This window comes from Hibiscus syriacus, unplaced genomic scaffold, assembly GCF_006381635.1.
Source record: "Hibiscus syriacus cultivar Baekdansim isolate YM2019G1 unplaced genomic scaffold, ASM638163v2 tig00117056_pilon, whole genome shotgun sequence".
In the NCBI taxonomy this organism is placed as follows: domain Eukaryota; kingdom Viridiplantae; phylum Streptophyta; class Magnoliopsida; order Malvales; family Malvaceae; genus Hibiscus; species Hibiscus syriacus.
In genome coordinates this window covers 1,045,167-1,066,530 of record NW_024063539.1, presented here as the reverse complement: position 1 = coordinate 1,066,530, position 21,364 = coordinate 1,045,167, and the positions used below count along the sequence as shown (strand labels likewise).

At 35.0% G+C, this 21,364-nt stretch overlaps 1 pseudogene; it reads right to left on the bottom strand.

Annotated features, from left to right (window-relative positions):
• Positions 1-1,212: 1,212 nt before the first annotated feature.
• On the bottom strand, positions 1,213-7,943 carry LOC120198112 (annotated as a pseudogene).
• Between the last annotated feature and the right edge of the window lie 13,421 nt (positions 7,944-21,364).

The window sequence follows — 21,364 nt, the reverse complement described above, 5'->3', positions numbered from 1 at the left end:
AGTAAACGCTTCAGGAGAATAATAAAAGATTAAAAAATAGGAGTAAACTACAAGCACCATTGAACTTTAGGTTTTATATCCTTTTTATTATTGAACTTTAAATTAATTCAATTTTAACACTAAATTTTAGTTTCAAGTTTAATTAGGAACTCTAGATTGTTAACATCGTGATGATATGATTGTTTCTTCCATGTGAATTTTGATTTGTGTATTAATTTTGTTAATAAATTTTAAAATGTTTCAATTTTAGATATTGAACTTTAGTTTGTGTATCAATTTTTCATTGTAGAAAATCAACATCTCTTGTGGTTGTTGGTTCTAGTCAATTTTTACTTGTCCCAACCACCATTCATGACAAGATCTCAAAATGTCCGCAATTCACTCTTATTTTCTCTCGTTGGATTAGTTTTTCACGAAACCTACACAAAATCGACAAAAATCCGTCTAAATGTTAGATGTTCTAATACTTTGATCTCATATTTTGATTGTCTGATGAGACTGGATTCAATGTATGTTCTTTGTCTTCTTAAAAGAATATACTTCTCACCATTTGAATTTTTGGGAAAAAATCGAAACCCCTCAAATTGAGCAAACTCTGAAACCCCAAATATGAAGCTTTTTGTGTTTAGTTTTGTGAATTTTAAAGAGGTTTAAGGATATCTAAATCAATAAAGCGGTAGAGGACGATGAGATTAGTTTATCATTATCTATGATGGTCGCAAAAGGCATCAGAGAATGATATTTTTTTACGACCGTTAAAAATGAATAAAAAACTCTAATAAAGAAGACGATGATGAAGAATATAGAAATATTTTTTAGCTTCTACGTAGGGTATGTCAGCACCAAACTGTCTCATCATCTCGTTGTTAAAGGTTTAACGATTATGTGGTTTAATTGAATCCATAACTAAAATTTGATAATAAAATTATGTGATTTTTCTAGAAACTAACAAAGCTGAGTGCATACTATCACAAAATCATCATATAAGCATTTTATTAAACTTTATTTCCTTTTATTACATAACGAGGAATTCAAATAAGAATAACACATTAAATAACTTTAGACCCGATCCAAATGCAATACATGATAAGCACAAAAATGATATAAAAAACAGAATACATTATGGTAAACATGATCAACACGTTTAAGATTTTTGTCCAAATTTGATTAATTAATGTAATGAAACAAAAAAGAACACACAATACAACATGTTTAGCAATGTCCATTATTCAAGTTGTCGTAAGAAGCCATCAAATGTTCCACAAATTCATTGATAAACTTATCCGAGCTCCCTCCTTGGTCGATCGCTCGCTTAGCCAAATCCCTCCATTTGTTAGCGCTTCTCTTCATCTTTTTGCTCTTCTCCCCTTCCATCACTTCTTTCAAGCATCTCATCAGCTCATCTTTCCTCACAACACCCTCATTGTCTTCCTCAACTATCACCCCGATATCCCAAATGTCCTCCACGAACTTAGCGTCGGTCAATTGATCGGTCCATTTCGGTATGCCGATCATCGGCACGCCCAGACTCAACCCTTCTAGGGTTGAGTTCTGTTGAAAGTCAAATTGCACAAAATCAATTTTGGTGGCTTTGCACATGGAAAATTCGGTGGCTTTCAGTGGAATTAAATGGATGCAACATTTGTTGATTTTTTCAACAATGGTAAAACTCAATTTTAGCCATTGTAATTTAGGGTATTTACAAATTAGTCCTTAGAGCTTCAACTATAAATACCCTAGCTCATTTAGCTTCAAAATCATCCCAAAGCATTCTAGCTTTCTTCCAATACTAGAGAGAATTTAGAGAGTTTCTTGAGAGTTGTTTTCTCCTTTTTATCAAGAGAGAATTATCATTGTTTTCTCCGTAGTAGATCGAGAGAGGTTATAATTCCTATTTTCTCATAGTGAAATTCTTTTACCGTTGCCCGTGGTTTTTACCCTATATTATTTAGGGGTTTTCCACGTAAATTTTGTGTCTTCTTTATCTTCATTTTTATTTTCTCAAATTATCAGTTGCGATTTTGCTCTATCCGATAGCCGTCTTCCGCAACAATTGGTATCCGAGCCAGATTAGAGTGTGTAATATATGCTTATTGTCTTTGTGGTTGCCACCAAAAGGTGGATCCTCCAACATAAGAGAGTAAGAAGTTATTACCAATTCTTTGAAGGTTCCAGAGAACTATTCATGATAGTGAAATAGTGGGAGCTATCCGTAAAAGAAGCTATGGCAACAAAATTTGATATTGAAAAATTCAATGGGAGAAATTTCTCATTGTGGAAATTAAAGATGAAGGCCATCCCGAGGAAAGACGGTTGTCTACCAGCTATCAATGAAATGCTAGTGGATTTCACAGATGACAACAAATGGATCGAAATGGACGGGAATGATATGACAAACTTCCATCTAGCATTAGCAGATGAAGTATTGTCAAGCATCGAGGAGAAGAAGACAGCTAAGGAGATATGGGATCATCTCACCAAATTGTACGAGGCCACATCGCTGCACAATAAAATTTTTCTTAAGAGAAAATTGTACACTATTCGTATGCCATAATCTACTTCAGTGACAGAGCACTTAAATACACTGAACACTTTATTTTCTCAGCTTACATCCTTAAGCTGTAAAATAGGAGAACAAGAACGTGTTGAACTTCTACTTCAAAGTCTACCGGATTCGTATGATCAACTCATCATTAACTTGACAAACAGTAATGTCACTAGTCTAGTCTTCGATGACGTTGTAGCTGCTGTTCTACAAGAAAAAAATCGGCGCAAGAACAAGGAAGACATACAAGTAAATCTGCAACAAGCAGAAGCATTGACAACAATGAGAGGGAGATCAACAGAACGTGGCCAAAGCAGCAGTCACAAACATGGTAGATCGAAGTCGAGGAGCAAGAAGAATTTAAAGTGCTACAACTGTGGAAAGAAGGGTCACTTGAAGAAGGATTGTTGGAGTGTAAATAAAAACTCCAATCCACAAGGCAATACCGCAAACACTTCAGATGATGGAGATGCTCTATGCTGTGAAGCGTCAACCACCGTGGAAGGCAGAAAAAGATTTGCAGATATATGGCTCATTGATTCGGGAGCGACATATCACATGACCTCAAGAAGAGAATGGTTCCATCATTATGAACCTGTCTCAGAAGGATCTGTGTATAGTTGAAATGATCATGCCTTAGAGATCGTTAGTGTGGGAACCATCAAATTAAAGATGTATGATGGAACAATTAAAGTTGTTCGAGATGTGCGGCACGTGAAAGGCCTGAAGAAAAATTTATTATCCTACGGATTGTTGGATAATAATGCAAGCAATATTGAAACACGGAAAGGAATCATGAAGGTGTTCCGTGGAGCGCTTGTAGTGTTGAAAGGCGAAAATATAGCTACAAACTTGTACATGCTGAAGGTAGAAACTTTGCTAGAAGCAGAAGCCTCTGTTGCCTCATGTAGTTCAGATTCTGCAATGCTATGGCATCAGAAACTTGGACACATGTCAGAGAACAAGGAATGAAAGTCCTTGTGGGGAAAAAGCTACTTCCAGGCTTAACAAAGGTATCACTTCCTTTGTGTGAGCATTGCATAACAAGTAAGCATCACCGGTTGAAATTCAACACATCAAATTCTAAAGGCAAAAGTGTTCTAGAATTGGTTCACTCTGACGTATGGCTAGCACCAGTTACATCTCTAGGCGGAGCAAAATATTTTGTCTCATTTATTGATGACTACTCCAGGAGATGTTGGGTGTACCCTATTAAAAAGAAGTCGGACGTGTTTTCAACTTTCAAAAACTTCAAAGCGCGGGTGGAACTTGATTCTGGAAATAAGATCAAGTGTTTCAGAACAGATAATAGAGGAGAATACACAAGCGAAGAATTTGATGACTTTTGCAGGAAAAAAGGCATCAAAAGATAGTTCACAGTGTCGAACACTCCTCAACAAAATGGAGTGGCAAAGCGGATGAACAGAACCTTGTTAGAAAGAACAAGAGCAATGTTGAGGGATACAGGCCTAGAAAATTAATTTTGGGCAGAAGCAGTCAATACCGCCTGTTATTTGGTGAATCGAGCTCCATCAACTGCAATAGAGCTGAAGACACCAATGGAGATGTTGACTGGTAAGCCAGCTGATTATTCAAACCTCCATGTATTTGGAAGTATTGTATACGTGATGTACAACTCCCAAGAAATTTCAAAGCTGGATCCAAAATCCAGGAAATGCAAATTTCTTGAGGTATACTGATGGTGTAAAGGGGTATCGTTTATGGGATCCCACTGCCCGCAAAGTGATCATAAGCAGGGATGTTATCTTTGTAGAGGATAAACTACAAAGAAAAGAAAGCGAAGATAGCGCTGAAAAATCAGAGATTACACAGATACATCTGGAAAAGGAGATTGAACAAGGAGATTCTTCTGAAGCGAACCAGCATGATGAACAAGAACCAAAGAGTTCTGAAGCTCTAAACTTGTCAATCAGATTGTGTGAGAAGACGTCCCAATTGACACTCAGATTATGTTATAGAATAATATTGCATACTGCCTTTTAACAGAGGACGGTGAGCCATCAACATACCAGGAGGCAATAAACAGCTCAGATGCTTCACTGTGGATGATGACGATGCAAGAAGAAATCGAAGCTTTTCATAAAAATAATACATGGGACCTTGTGCCACTACCACAAGGAAGGAAGCCAATTGGTAACAAATGGGTCTTCAAAATCAAGTGAAATGGTGATGATCAAGTTGAGAGGTATCGTGCAAGACTGGTGGTCAAAGGATATGCTCAAAAAGAAGGTATTGATTTCAATGAAATATTTTCTCCTGTGGTTTGACTAACAACAGTTCGAGTAGTTTTGGCAATGTGTGCTACATTGAACTTACATCTAGAGCAACTAGATGTTAAAACCGCTTTTCTTCATGGAAATCTTGAAGAAGAGATTTATATGCTCCAGTCTGAAGGTTTTGAAGAAAAAGAAAAGAAGAATTTGGTTTGCAGGTTGAACAAATCTCTATACGGTCTAAAGCAGGCGCCGAGGTGTTGGTATAAGAGATTTGATTCCTTCATTATGTGCCTTGGATATAACAGACTTAATGCAGACCCTTGTGCTTATTTCAAGAGGTCTGGTGATAACGATTTTGTTATATTGTTGTTGTATGTGGATGACATGTTGGTTGCAGGACCCAACAAAGATCATATTGACGAATTGAAGGCACAACTGGATAAGGAATTTGAAATGAAGGACTTGGGATTAGCAAACAAGATTCTAGGGATGCAAATTCATCGAGACAGAAGTAATAAGAAGATTTGGCTTTCACAAAAGAATTACTTGAAGAAGATCTTATCACGATTCAACATGCAAGATTGTAAGCCAATTTCTACCCCTCTTCCTATTAACTTCAAATTATCCTCCAGTATGAGTCCTAGCAGTGAACAAGAGAGGATGAAGATGTCTCGAGTACCGTATGCATCGGCAGTGGGAAGTTTAATGTTCGCTATGATATGCACAAGACCAGACATTGCACAAGCAGGGAGTGGTTAGTCGGTACATGGCGAATCTAGGCAAAGAGCATTGGAATACAGTAGAGAGGATCCTAAGATACATCAAAGGGACCTCAAATATTGTATTATGTTACGGAGGATCAAACTTATCAATGGGTATGTTGATTCTGACTATGCAAGGATTTGGATAAAGCAAATCTACTACAGGATATGTGTTCAAAGTTGCTGGTGGAGCTGTAAGGGTTTTAAATTGCAGTCAGTTGTGGCTACACACACAGAGGCAATATGTAGCAGCTACACAAGCCAGTAAAGAAGCAATTTGGTTGAAGATGTTATTGGAGGAGCTTGGGCCCAATCAAGAGCATGTTTCTCTTTTTTGTGACAGTCAAAGTGCCTTGCATCTAGCAAGGAATCCAGCATTTCATTCAAGGACAAAACACATACGAGTTCAGTACCACTTCATTCGTGAAAAGGTGGAAGAAGGAACAATGGATATGGAGAAGATCCATACCAAAGACAACATAGCAGATTTCATGACAAAGGCGATCAACCCTAATAAATTTACTTGGTGTCGATCCTCGTGTGGTCTGTCACAGACGTAAGCAACATGATGGTACAAGATAGAAAAAATGATGTGAAGATATGATTGTTCCAATCAAATCTTCAAGTGGGAGATTGTTGAAAGTCAAATTGCACAAAATCAATTTTGGTGGCTTTGCACATGGCAAATTCGGTGGCTTTCGGTGGAATTAAATGGATGCAACATTTGTTGATTTTTTTCAACAATGGTAAAACCTCAATTTTAGCCATTGTAATTTAGAGTATTTACAAATTAGTCCTTAGAGCTTCAACTATAAATACCCTAGCTCATTTAGCTTCAAAATCATCCCAAAACATTCTAGCTTTCTTCCAATACTAGAGAGAATTTAGAGAGTTTCTTGAGAGTTGTTTTCTTCTTTTTATCAAGAGAGAATTATCATTGTTTTCTCCTTAGTAGATCGAGAGAGGTTGTAATTCTTATTTTATCATAGTGAAATTCTTCTACCGTTGCCAGTGGTTTTTACCCTATATTATTTAGGGGTTTTCCACGTAAATTTTGTGTCTTCTTTATCTTCATTTTTATTTTCTCAAATTATCAGTTGCGATTTTGCTCTATCCGATAGCCGTCTTCCGCAACAAGTTCCACCCGCAGTGTGTCACGAAGCACCCCACGGTCCGATGTGCCAGCATTTCCAGCTGGTTGCACCATGTTACGACCTTGCCCTTTTCTCGACCCGAGTATTCTATGAACCATTGGGTCAGTTTTCGCTGCTCCGTGTCCCTCACGACCCATAGGAAATACATGTTGCTCTCCTTTAAAGACCATGCGATCTCTTTTATTTGTTCCTCTGATAATGAGACCATGCTTCCGAATGAAACGTAGACCACTGAGTTAGATGGTTTTGTTTCGAGCCATTCCATGCACTCATCGCTGAGTGGCTTCCACAAACTCGAACCGTACCCTCTATCACCTTTGATCCTTTCGTCCAAGTAAGCCGATGGGACCATTGGACCAATCAACTTGGCTGGCCAAATCTCTGATACCCCTCTTGCTTCCTATATAACATGTAATTAACAATATTATCACTAAAATCGAACCAAACCAAATACACTTGAATAATAACTGGATTGAACAAATCAAAATTTTAATAAAACCGAACCGAAACGTAACCGAACACTGCGGTTTGAATACGTTTTCTCAAACTTTTTAAATGTATTATGATAAAGATGACGTTATAGCATTATACTGATTTAAACATACCTTTCCTTCGAGTTCTTTGAAGGTGTTACCAAACCCAGTCTGCTTCATTCAAATTCGAATACTGACTCAACTTCATGGCCAAGTACGCAGGGTAACTATCCGGAAACCTAAGAAAATTGGGCAAGTCTCGGGAGTTCAACGGTGGGAGTCCCGGTAACACCAGCGGCATTGTTTCACGATCGAGTGGCAAAACCAGCAGGCCATGTTGAACATGAGCAAAGATGTTACACACCGTGGCAGAATTAGTAAAAAAGCAGCCCCGTAAATCCCATGCCGCTTCGCAACATCAAGAGCCCCGGCAGAAACGAGTCGTACACTACACAGTTAACCGGCATGTTGGAGTTCGAGAATTTTTCGATGAGTTCGGACAGGGTTCTGGAACCGTGGTCCCTGAATGACTTGAGGTATAAGTCTACGTCCCCTACTTGAGAAAAACCGCCTTCGTCGTAGCCGTCCGAGACGGTTCGAGCCCGATGTGAGGGCGGATATGAAGTGGAGGGTGTAACGGGTGGTGGCTAGTGTGGCCTTCACACCTTTGGAGGCTAAACGTTTGGCGAATTGGAGAAGAGGGTTAATGTGGCCTTGACTAGGGTATGGGAGTACTACAATGTGCCCTTTGATTTGTTTGTCTTCCATTTTCTCTCGTGCATTCAGTGAAGGCTGGTTCATACCATGCCTTTCATTTATAGAAAAAGCATAAGCAAAATAAATCAATTTGAAAGAGATATTGATGAAATATTTTATGTTGAAAATTATAAAATTTTAAAATTTTTGAAGATGAAATTTATTATCAATAATATATAAAAATGATAATTACAAATTTTCAAGTGGACGATTCTCTGTCAATTCCTCAGTCCATTCATGATTGAGAGGATAACGATAATTAATATTTTAATTTTTTTTAGATTCTGTTATATCAATTCTTTTATTTGCATACGTATGCTATAACCGAATGAAGTGTTCTTTGATCTTTTGACAAAAGTTGTTTGATATTCTTGTTTCTCACGTAAGCGAAACATATGGGAAGCATATTCATATCTAAAATTTGTGTGGTTATTTTCAATAATATAATCAGCGGCAGATTGAAAATATATGTATTAACGATATAAAATTTTGTATAGGGCAAGTAAAAATAAAATTTTAGAATAGACACAACTAAGATAATAATTATTAAAAGAATTTAAATTTTAGGATAGACACATACATATTCTGAATTAAGGGTAAATTTGTAACGGAATACAATAGAATATTGATTGATATGGTTTAAAATCTTATTACATTTAAATGTTGAGACCAATTTTTTGAGTGTTGCAGCAGGTTTAAAATCTTATTATTTGAATGTTGAGACCAATTTTTGAGTCAGATTAGAGGGTAGATTAGGGTGTGTTTGTTTGCCGTAATTGAAATTACGAAATTGGTTTTTCTCAAATTTTCGTGTTTGTTTCACGTAATTCATTTTTGGAAAATGTTTTCCCGTATTTGTTTCATGTAGTTCGTTTTCCGGAAAATGTTTTCCCGTGTTTGTTTTACGTAATTGATTTTCCGGAATGTAATTGATTTTCCTAGTAACATAATTTCCTTTGTGTTTTATGTAAAATGACTTATGAATTCATTTTTCGTAAGTCATTTTCCGAAGTTTTTACTTTAAACAATAAATACTCAAAATAATTTATTTTATGAATTTAATATTAATAAAATATTTTAATATCATTTTCATCAAAATATCATTATATTTATTATATTTATAATAATATTATTTTTTTAATATATATAAAATAATCAATTATTATAATAATATAAGATATTATATTTTTATTTAATAATATAATAAAATTTTTATATTTAATATTGAATATTATTATTTATATGTTAAAATATTTTAATAAAGATATTTAAAATATACTAATTAATATTTAAAAAAAATATAAATAACACTATTTTAATAAATAATTAATATAATTTATAATATTTATTTCACTAAAATATACAAAAATTATATTTTTATTAATAAAATTATAAAAATAATTTAATAATAATAATTATTTTAATATTTTAAAATAATAATATTAAGTTTTATGATAAATAATATTATTTATTATATTTAATTTGTAAATAATTTTTAAAAAACTCTTCAACTAGTGGAAAAAATGTTTTAAATAACATCTTCCAACATCATAAAACGTTTTCCAGATGTTTTTCAGAAAAATGTAATTCATTTTACGGAAAATATTTTCCGAAAAACGTTTTCCAGAAATGTAATTTATTTTCCAGAATTTAAATTCCAGTAATTCATTTTCCAGTTCCAGTAATTCATTTTCCGGAAAACCAATTACAGTTAAATAAATAGACCCTAAAGTTGCATCGCATGAAGTACTAAATTCAAAATTTTAATTACTAATATATGGATATACTTTATCCACATTTATTACTATTATTTTAAATATATTTCATCGAAGCGATATCAGTAATTAAGAAATTATTGTTATCTTTTAAGGTCTCAAGTTTGTTGTGTATACAGAAATATGATTATTCATTATCAAATAATTAAAAATCTTTGAACAAATATTATATTATATTAACTTCATAATTATAAAAGAAGTTAATAATATTTCTGAAACGACACTACCTACATAGAGGGAAAAAAGTGTCGTAACCTGTTTTCGTCCGGGCACGAAATATTATACTTGGCGGTGAAATTGATGTGAATAAATAATTTGAAAATAATTTATGAGTCGCCATCGGCCTTTTGGATCAGGTAGGTCGAATAAAAATTATTTTTTTAAAAGAGTTTTAAAAAACATCCATTTTAAAAAAAATGAACTGATCTGCGTTTTATAACCAAAATTCGTTCATTTTTTTTTTAAATAAAAAGGGATTCGTGGTCGGTTACGTTTAGGGAAGGATTAGCACCCCTACAACGCCCAAAAATTGGTACTTTTTAATTATAAATTGTCTCTATTAAAATTCAAAAATATATTTAATTTATAATCCTATTATTTCAAAATTATATAAAAATATTTATTTATTTAAAAATCAGAAAAGAACTTCTAGGTGCCTTAAGACAGCTCTTTTCTTTGATATTAATTTAAATAATATTGTTTAATTTTAAAATATCTGAATATGACATCCAGTTGTTTTAAGACTGTCCTGTTCTTTGATATTGAAAACTAATATTAAAATAATTTATTTAAATAAATATTTATTTATTATACTTATAACAACATTTAAATATATAAACAAGTAAAAGAATACAATTCTAAATATATATTTAAAAGCAATAAAAATACTTAAAATAAATGACTAAAATATAGTGAAATTAAAATTGACAAACCTAATTCATAATTAATTAAAATTATAGGGATTAATCAAGCTATTTTCTTATTTCATAATTTAGTGACTAAAATAAAATTATCTGAAATTCGGATTTATAATAAATAAATTAAAAATATAAACTAGGGATTAAAATATTTATCAAAATTAAGGGATTAAATCTGTTATTTATCCTAAATATATTATTTTAATATGAAGGACTAAAATAAAATTAAAATTTCGAGATCAAATTAAAAAATATTATAAAATCGATTTAGTGACTAGAATGTAAAAATTACAAATTGGAATGGCTTCGGATGGGATTTACCCTTTGTGAAATTACAGAAATACCCTCCCCGAAACGACGTCGTTGGGAGAGGGTATTTAACCCAAACCGGCTGGCCCGTAGGGCCAGCTTCTCATTTCATTTTCTCTGTTCTCTCTCTAACAGAGAGAACAAATTTGTTCTCTGCCTTCTCTCTAGCTTCCCTCATCAGAGGGAAGCCGGTCATCGGACAGCAACCGTCTGCCGCCGTGACTGTCAGCCGGCCACCACATTCGGTGGCCGGAAAAATTTATTTTTACACTAATAGATAGATCGGACCGTCCTAAGGACGGTTCCGGTGGTATTTTCTCCTAAAAAGCTCCCAATCGGAGCGAATCTACAAAAGTACCTTCGGTGTTTCGAAGGTTCCGGTGAGATCCGGTGTCGGGGCTTCCTCGGTAAGTTTCTCTTCTTCCTTTTCCTTCTTTTTGTTTCTGGTTGTGGGATGTTTGACTGAGATCGTTGGTTAGTAGTTTTTTTTTTTCGTTTCGCTGTTTTTTTTTTCTCCGGTTTCTGTCTCTCTCTTTTTTTCTCTGTCTCTGTGTGTTTTTTTTTCAGGTTGGGGTGGTGGCTTTTATAGTCACCACCGGTGTGGCCATCGGACCGGTCCGAAGATGGGGTCTCGATGAGTCACCGGACTACCAGTGGTGACTCACCCCGTAGCCATGGCGTGTGGAGGGCATGGTCTTCTGGAGTCTTCATTTGAGACGTGGCAGCGACGGAGGCGGCGAAAGAGTGTCGGCAGCGGTGATTGGAAACTGGCGGCGCGCGTGGCCCTAGGGTAATGATACCCTAGGGTTTCTTCTGGCATATCTGAGGACCGTTGGATCTCTCAGATCCAACGGCTTGCGATGAGGCGGCCGACTAGATTAGGGTTAGGAACCCTAACTGAAACCCCAAAATGTTTAGGGTTTCTGGTTTGATCTGGACCGGTTCTGGTTTGTTTGTAACTGGGCCGGTCCATTTGTAATTGGCCTGTAATTAATTATTTATATATATATTTAATATATATTTAATAATAATAATAATAATGATAATAATAATAATATATAATAATAAAATAGTAGTATAATAATAATAATAATAATAATAATAATATGGATAAAAAAATTAATATCTGCTGCCCCTCTTTGCTCATTCTTGTGTTAACAAGAATAGGGCAAAGATGAAAAGATAATAAAATTTTTTATCCATTTGACTTTACTTTGATCATAATGGAGATATTGAATAAATTCTTCTCTCTCTCCAGATGAGTTCTTCTTATTATGAACTTTCTGCTGGGGATGATGACCTCCTTTCTGTGATAGAGTCATTCAAAGGTTGAATAAGCTCTTGATGATTTTCTTCTCATTATGAACTTTCTCTAAAAATGATGCTAATCTATCTCCTTCTGTGATAGAATTATGCAAAAAGTGAACAAATTCTTCTTATTATGAACTTCTTCTTTCTTCTCGATGAGTTCTTCTCATTATGAACTTCTCTGGAAAAGATAATCCATCAATTGATGAATTCAGGCAAAAGGTTGAACAAATTCTTCTCATTATGAACTTCTTCTTCCTTCTTCAGATGAGTTCTTCTCATTATGAACTTTCTCTGGAAAAGATGATCCATCAAATGATGGATTAAGGTAAAAGGTTGAACAAATTCTTCTCATTATAACTTCTTCTTCCTTCTTCAGATGAGTTCTTCTCATTATGAACTTTCTCTGGAAAGGATAATCCATCAAATGATGGATTCAGGTAAAAGGTTGAACAAATTCTTCTCATTATGAACTTCTTCTTCCTTCTTCAGATGAGTTCTTCTCATTATGAACCTTCTCTGGCAAAAACTGATCCATCAAGTGGATTCGAAATCTTTGATAAAATCTTTTGAAATTTCTGTTAAAAATTCAACAAGAATAAAAGAATGAAAATGCATCTATTTTTGCAAATGCCTAAATATGATGATGAATATTAAGTTGTTTGATTTTAGACTGGTGAATTGAGTATTTCTTCAATTGTAAAACCCATAGATCTGTCTTCTTCAAATCAGAATCTATCATCTTTGACAAATGTAGATGTAGATATAATGTCACAAAACCTCTTGAGAATAAAACTCAATAGTATAAGCTCTTGAAAAGCTTGCATTCAGGCAACATGTTGATTCTGATAACAACTCATCTGATTATGAAGTGACCTTTCAAGATGATTTCCCAGATATCGATAATTCTTTTAATACCGAGAAATCTTGAATTCTGATTCTGATGAGGAGAATAAAACTGTATACTTGACAAAAATGGGATTCTCAGAGGCTGAAGCTTCAATAGCCATGTAGAGAAGTGGTCCAGATTCATCAATTGCAGAATTGGCAAATTTTATATGTGCTGCTCACATGACTAAAGATGCTGACGCACTTCTTCCGGTAAAAGATGGAAGCCATTATGCACTGATCCCAATTAAAAAAAGGCGAAACTTGGGCTATGATTTTTTTTTTGGGAAAGGAATAAGCAAAAGAAGCTTGAAAAGAAACTTCTTAATAAAGACGATCATGCAGTTCATCTTTTAATTCCATGATTGGTTCTGTAGTTCTTACCAAACTAGATCAAATAACTCAAAGACACTTCCAGAAGATGCTATTGAGCATCCTTATTCTTCCAAATTCAATGATTGGTTCTGTCCAACCAGATCAGATAACTCAAAGAACACTTCCAGAAGATGCTATTGAGCACATTATTCTTCCAAATTCAATGATTGGTTCTGTCCAACCAGATCAGATAACTCAAAGAACACTTCCAGAAGATGCTATGAGCACATTATTCTTCCAAATTCAATGATTGGTTCTGTCCAACCAGATCAGATAACTCAAAGAACACTTCCAGAAGATGCTATTGAGCACATTATTCTTCCAAATTCAATGATTGGTTCTGTCCAATCAGATCAGATAACTCAAAGAACTTCCAGAAGATCTATTGAGCACATTATTCTTCCAAATTCAATGATTGGTTCTGTCCAACCAGATCAGATAACTCAAAGAACACTTCCAGAAGATGCTATTGAGCACATTATATTTGTTCCAGTTAATGTTGGACTAGGATATCATAATGCTTATTTGATGTAGAGCCAGAATTTGTAGATTCGAAGCATTTCCATCATACTACACTGAAATGACTATTCATAATTCTGCCAATTAAGAACAGAGTTTCTCTTATTCTAATTCCTCCATGTGCTGATGTTTTTCCATTGACAAAGAAATGATGGCTTTCATGTGATCCAGAACAAAGTTGAAACCGTTTATAAACATGTACAAGAAGTACCAAATTGACAGAAAGGATCTGTAAAGCTCTTGAAGCTTATGACAATGAGCCAACTTCGAGTGTTCAGAAGTATGTTCTTAATGAGTGCTGAAAATGGAATCTAGTATGAGTTGGAAAGAATAAAGTTGCTCCACTTGAACCTGATAAGGTGGAAATGCTTCTAGGTTTCCTTAAAATCATATACAAGGATCTGTATAGAGACTGTTTCCCAGTATATCCATGTCTTGTTTTTTTTGCTGGAATCAATGCTACAAAGGTCGCCTTCTACTGTCTTAGTATCTTTGAAAATAGATGTGCAAGAACTGAATGGTGATCGGTTGAAGCAATTGATGAGTAGATTTGGCGGATTCGATCTTGTTGTCGGTAGCATCCCGTGTAACAATCTTAATGTTCATGGTTTTAAGATGGTGATGATTTGCTTACTTTATATTCCATGTATTTAAAAGTATTAACATAAAGTGATATTCAGAAATCTTTAAATTATTTCAAAATTATGTTAATTCATATAAAGAATAAATTGAATTTTCGAAAATAAATTGAATCACAAATAAATTGAACTTGAAATAGATAGAATTGTATTCAAAGTTCTGGCAAACATAAGAATGATAAAAATTCAAATGTCTCAACAAATTATAAGCATAAGTATTTCTAAATTAATCAAGTTGACACAATTTAGAGAATGATGTAAGCTTTTGTCTGGAAGATCTCAAACGTTGTTGAAATGCTTGTAGATGTGAAGTTTCTTCCAAACTGTCAAAATCGTAAAAGAGTTCAATTGCCATATGCCTAATATCAACCTGCATTTGAGCCGCATTTTCAGGTTTTCAACTCAAATCATTCCTTGGGTTACAAGATGCCCTTTGCGGGTTTCACCTTGACCCCCTTTTTTTTTCTTTTTTTTTTCGTTCTTCATTTTTTCTTCAAGCATAATATTTCTTGACAGAATCCGAGTTATTGGATTTTTTCAGAATTTTCCCATTTCTGCTAAGATCAATGCTCCTCCGGAAAAGGCCTTTTTACAACGTATGGCCCTTCCCAATTAGGCATCCATTTCCCACGGAAATCTTTATGTATAGGTAGATCTTTTTTAGTACTAGATCACCCTCTTGGAATTCTCTTGGATGTACTTTTTTGTCATGAGACTTCATCATCCGTTTTTGATACATCTGTCCATGGCAAATAGCTTTCAATCTTTTCTCCTCAATAAGTTCAATTGATCAATCTAGCTTGGATCCATTCAGATTCATCCAATTTATTCTCTCAATATTCGAAGCGATGGAATCTCAACTTCAATTGGTAAAACTGCTTCCATCCCGTAGACTAAAGAAAAAGGCGTTGCCCCAGTAGATGTTCGAACAGTAGTTCGGTATGCATAGAGCAAAAGATAACTTCTCGTGCCAATCTTTGTAAGTTTCAGTGGTCTTTGTAATGATTCTCTTGATGTTCTTATTTGCTGCTTCAACTGCCCCATTCATCTTTGGACGATATGCCACTGAATTTGAATGTTTGATCTTAAACTGTGCACAAAGTTCGGTCATCATTTTGTTGTTCAGGTTCAGAGCATTGTCTGTAATGATCCTTTCTGGTAGGCCATATCGGCAAACTATCTCTTTCTTTATGAATTGCAGACTGTGGACCTCTTAATATTGGTATATGAAGCAGCTTCAACCCATTGGTAAATAATCAATTGCCACAAGGATGAAACAATGTCCATTCGATGCTTTTGGTGTGATTGCACCAATGACATCTATTCCCCACATAGAAAATGGCCAGGTGCTATCATTACATGTAAAGGAGATGGGGGTACATGAATCTTGTCTGCATATATCTGGCATTTATGACATTTCCTTGCATAATCAATGCAATCTGTATACATAGTAGCCCAATAGTATCCCTATCTCATTATTTTTCTGGCCATGGAAAGACCCTTTGCATGTGTTCCCCATATTCCACTGTGTACTTCTTCAATGACGTTTCGAGCTTCGCTGGTATTTAAACATCTCAATAACATTTGATCATTGCTTCTTCTATACATAATCTCTCCATCAAGAAAATCCAGCAGCCATTCTTCTCAAGGTTCTTTTATCAATTTCTGATGCATTTGGTGGATAACTTTGATTTTTGATATATTGCAGAATATCATGATACCATGGTTTACCATCTACTCTTCTTCCACACTATAACAATGTGCAGAATTCATACTTGCATTTTGATTGGCATCATATCAACTTTCTTGGTTGCTTGAAACATAACAGCTAATGTAGCCAAAGCATCTGCCATTTGATTTTCTTCTCGAGGGATAATTGAAGGTAACTCTCTCAATTCTTTCACTAATTCGAGGGTAAAATTTCGGTATTCCACAATTTGGGATCTTTGTTTCCCATTCTCCTCGCAATTGATACACCACCAAAGATGAATCTCCATATATCTTGAGAAATTTGATTTTTCTTTCTATAGCTGCTTTCAACCCCATGACACAAGCTTCATATTCCGCCATGTTATTGGTGCAAAAGAACTCCAGTCTACTTGTAAAGGGATAATAAACATTTTCTGGAGAAATTAACTGCCCAATTCCTCGTCCAAAGCATTAGATGCTCCGTCAAAGTAAAGCTTCCAAGTTGCAAATTCATCATTTGTTCTGACTTCTTCATTCATGGATATGCATAACAAATCTTCATCGGAAATTGAAGTTCAAAGGCTGATAATCATTTGATACATGACTGGCCAGAAAATCAGCTATTACACTTCCTTTTATCGCTTTTTGGTTGACATATATAATATCAAACTCAGATAATAACATCTGCCATCTAGCCATTCTGCCTGTCAAAGCTGGTGATTCCATTAAGAATTTCAAAGGATCAAGTTTGATATCAACCAAGTAGTATGGTATAACATATATTGTCTGAGTCTTCGAGTAGTCCACACCAAAGCACAACATAATTTTTGTATTGGTGGATATCAAACTTCACAATCAGTAATTTCTTGCTCAGATAATAAATAGCTTTTTCTTTCTTCCAGATTCATCATGCTGCCCTAGTACACATCCCATCGAATTTTCGAAGACCGTCAGTAGATAATTAATGGTCTATCAGGCATTGGTGATACTAAAATTGGAGCATTGGATAAATATTTCTTAATAATATCCAAAGTTCTTGACATTCTTTATTCCAGACTTCAGGATTGTTCTTTCGAAGTAATTTGAACACTGGATCACATTTGTCAGTTAATTGAGAAATGAACCGAGATATATAATTTAATCTCCCCAAAAAGCCTCGAACTTCTTTTTTTGTATTGGGTGGTGGAAGATCTTGAATTGCTTTTACTTTATCTGGATCAATCTCGATTCCTTTTTTGCTGACCACAAATCCCAAAAGTTTTCCGGAAGTTACCCCAAAAGTGCATTTAGCGGGGTTGAGCTTTAATTGATACTTCCTCAATCTCTGGAAAAGCTTCCTCAAATTTTGAATATGTTCTTCTTCAGTTCGGGATTTGGCAATCATGTCATCTACATATACTTCAATCTCTTTGTGCATCATGTCATGAAACAAAGTTACCATGGCTCTTTGATATGTTGCCCCTGCATTTTTCAATCCAAATGGCATCACTTTATAACAGAATGTGCCCCACATGGTTTAATGTGTTTTTTCCATGTCTTCAGGATTCATTTTTATCTGATTATATCCTGAAAATCCATCCATAAATGAAAACCATGCATGTCCTGTAGTATTATCCACCAATGTGTCTATGTGGGGTAAGGGAAAGCTATCTTTCGGACTAGCTTTGTTGAGATCTCTGTAATCCACACACATTCGAACTTTCCCATTTTCTTTGGTACGGGAACAATGTTGGCTACCCATTCTGGGAGCTGCCTGTAGGAAACCTGCATTGATCTGTTTCATCACTTCTTCTTTGATTTGTAACAACATTTCTGGCCTCATTCGTCTGAGCTTTTGTTGGACCGGTTTATATTCTGGATTGATTGGAAGCTTGTGTATCACTATATCTGTGCTTAAACCAGGCATATCTTGATAAGACCAGGCAAAAATATCTTTGAACTCTTGAAGGAGATTTATCAATTCTTGTTTTATCTGGATGGTCAGAGTAGTACCAATTTTCACCTCTTTTATTTCTTCATCTGTTCCCAAATTCACAGTCTCAACCTCTTCTTTGTGGGGTAGAATTTGTTTGTCTTCTTTTTCTACCAATCTTAATAGTTCAGTAGGAACATCACATTCCAGTTCATCCTCACACCCATTGATTTCTTCCAGACATATAGGTTGCTCTAAATTTATCACTGGATTAAATCTAGGAATAAACATGCTATTAACACTGTGACACCTGCAAATTTAAGTCGGACATATTTCCGAAAGAATAGTAAATTTATGAAATAAATAAATGTAAAAATGTAAGAAAATGTAAAGAATGATTGTCATCTGAAAATTTTCAAGAAATTTTCTTATATTTAAATATAATTTCCTTTACAAGATAACAAAAAGTTTTCATATTTTTGAGCTAAACATAAAGATTAGTTCTGAATATTACTCTGCATTAATATTAAAAACTATAGGAAGATCTTCAATGGTCCAATTGTTGAGTGTTTCTCTAGGAAAACAGGGCGAATCCTATCCAAATATTTGCCAGTTTTGTTGTCATTCATGATCATGTTGATAAATAATCCATTCATAGTTTCTTCAACTATGTCTTGATCTTTCGTCAACTTTTCTTCTTTAAAGGCTTCAACAAGCTGTTGTTCTACATTAATTGTTCCCCCTGATCTGAATGTTGTCTTCAACTGTGGGAAAGACATGTGTTTCCAAAGGATTTCTTCCCCTTTCATTTTGCCTTTCTGTCTTCACATCTTCTTTCATCTCTTTGTTTTGCTGAAGATTGGGCTTAAACCCTAGCCCAAAACGGTTTTTTTTTCATCTTTATACTGATAGGAACTGAAATCCCTGAAGATTATTTCCTAGACCTTTCCCAGCTTTAGCTCCGATGCCTAAAGTTTGTTGTACCGTCATCTTGGTGCAATCAGACAATCTGGGATATGGAATTTTGCTTCTTTCTGCAATAAAGGTTGCATTTACAAATTCAAGAGCTCGGAAAGAGCATTCAAGAGCATCATCATTGGTGTCATATATGGAACATCGCTTGTTACAAACGCAATGACTTCTTCTTCAGCACCGACGCATATTAGTTGTCCATCAACAACAAATTTCAATTTCTGATGTAATGAAGAAGGAACGGCTCCTGCTGAATGAATCCATGGCCTCCCTAATAGACAATTATATATGGGGTGGATGTCCATCACCACAAAGTCGATATTGTACACGACTGGGCCAATTAACAACGGTATTTCCATTTCCCAAGCACTCTTTTTGAGTACCATCAAATGCTCGTACTACATTCTGATAACTCTTATGTGTGATTGATCCAGAGGCATTCTTTGAAGTGTGACTAGAGGCATCAAGTTGAGAGCGGATCCATTGTCAATCAATACTCCTGGCAATACATGACCCTGACAATGTGTCGTGATGTTCAAAGCTTTTACTGACCCCATTCCGCCTTCCGGTATTTCATCATCTGTGAATGTTATATAATTGTCAGCGGCTATATGTCCCACAATTCTGTCAAGTTTATTGAGGGATATATCTTCGGGGATAAATGTTTGATTGAGAATTTTCATCAAAGCATTTCTATGTGCTTCTGAATTCATCAAAAGATCAAGAATAGAAATTCTCGCTTGTTGTTTGTAGTTGTTCAACCACACTATACTCACTATGTTTCAAGAATTTCAAAATTCTTGAGCTTGTTTTTCTGTCACAGGCTCATTGAATGCTAGAGGGGATTCATCATCAAATACCTTCTGAGGTATTACCATGGCTTTTCCTTTGCTTTACTTGTTCTGAAGCATTGGATGTTTTGGAGAGTAACATCTCCCACTTCTTGTAAAGAAACGACCTCGCTCACTGCTTCAGACGTCGATGTTGTACTCAGACTTTGTATTTTCTCTTCTGTTTTTTCTAGAGAAACAGATCCTCCTACCATTGAAACATTGGTAGTATAATTCCAAGGTACCCTGCGGGTATCTTTGTATGGAAATGGTAGAGGAGTGGTGATAACCACTTTCGGTTTTATTGGTGCAGGAATCGCCGTAGATGATTTCACATTAATAATCACAGGATCATTTATTCTTTGACTTGGTTTAGAATCCTCTGATGAGCAAACATCATTTTTTTTCCCTGGTTCTTCTTCAAAGAATTCTATTTCTCTGTTGTTCATCAATTTTTGCACCAAATCCCTAAATTCAGGATATAGTTGAATTTTATGCCCTTTCTCCTGATGATATTCACAATAATTCTTGCCTTCATTCTGCTTTGGCCTGAATTGTTGTGGAATTATACCGGCTACAGAGAGTTGTTGGAATATCCAAATAAACGGAGATTTAATTTCAGAAATGTCAGTTTTTGCTTTCTTTCTGTTCTCTTCCTGAATTGCATTCACGTTTTATCTCCATGATTTGGCAATGGATGATTTGATGCAGATGGTGTATTGAATTCCAATTTCCCAGTGTTGATCAAATTTTGAACCACCCTTTTGAATGCTAAACAGTTTTTCAATAGAATGACCTGTAATTCCTTCATGGTAAACACAGTGTGCCTTTGTATCATACCAAGGAGGAAATGGTGGTTGCATGGGAACCAAAGGATAAGGCCTTATGACATCTGCTTTTAACAGTGAATCATAGATCTCCGCATATGGTACTGGTAATGGTGTAAAAGAACCTTTCATTTTCTTTTCGAGATCCTCTGGACTCTGTTCGATTAGTGTTTGTTTCCTCTTTCTTAACCCTTGGATGGGTTATTGTAACACTTTTCGATGAATCCTTGCTGTAAGAATTTGCATTATTGACTTCATTCTCCTTTTTCCGGTACATAGGGCTTTTGGAACTAGACCCATCATTTGATTCAATCTTGCCACTTTTCAAGACATTTTCAATGAGTTCTCCAGAAATGACCAAATCTGCAAAATTTATGGTTGCATTCCCCATTAGATGATTTAAATAAGGAGCCTTCAAGGTATGAACAAATATTACTGTGGCCTCTTTTTCTGACAAAGGTGGTTGAACTTGGGCCGCA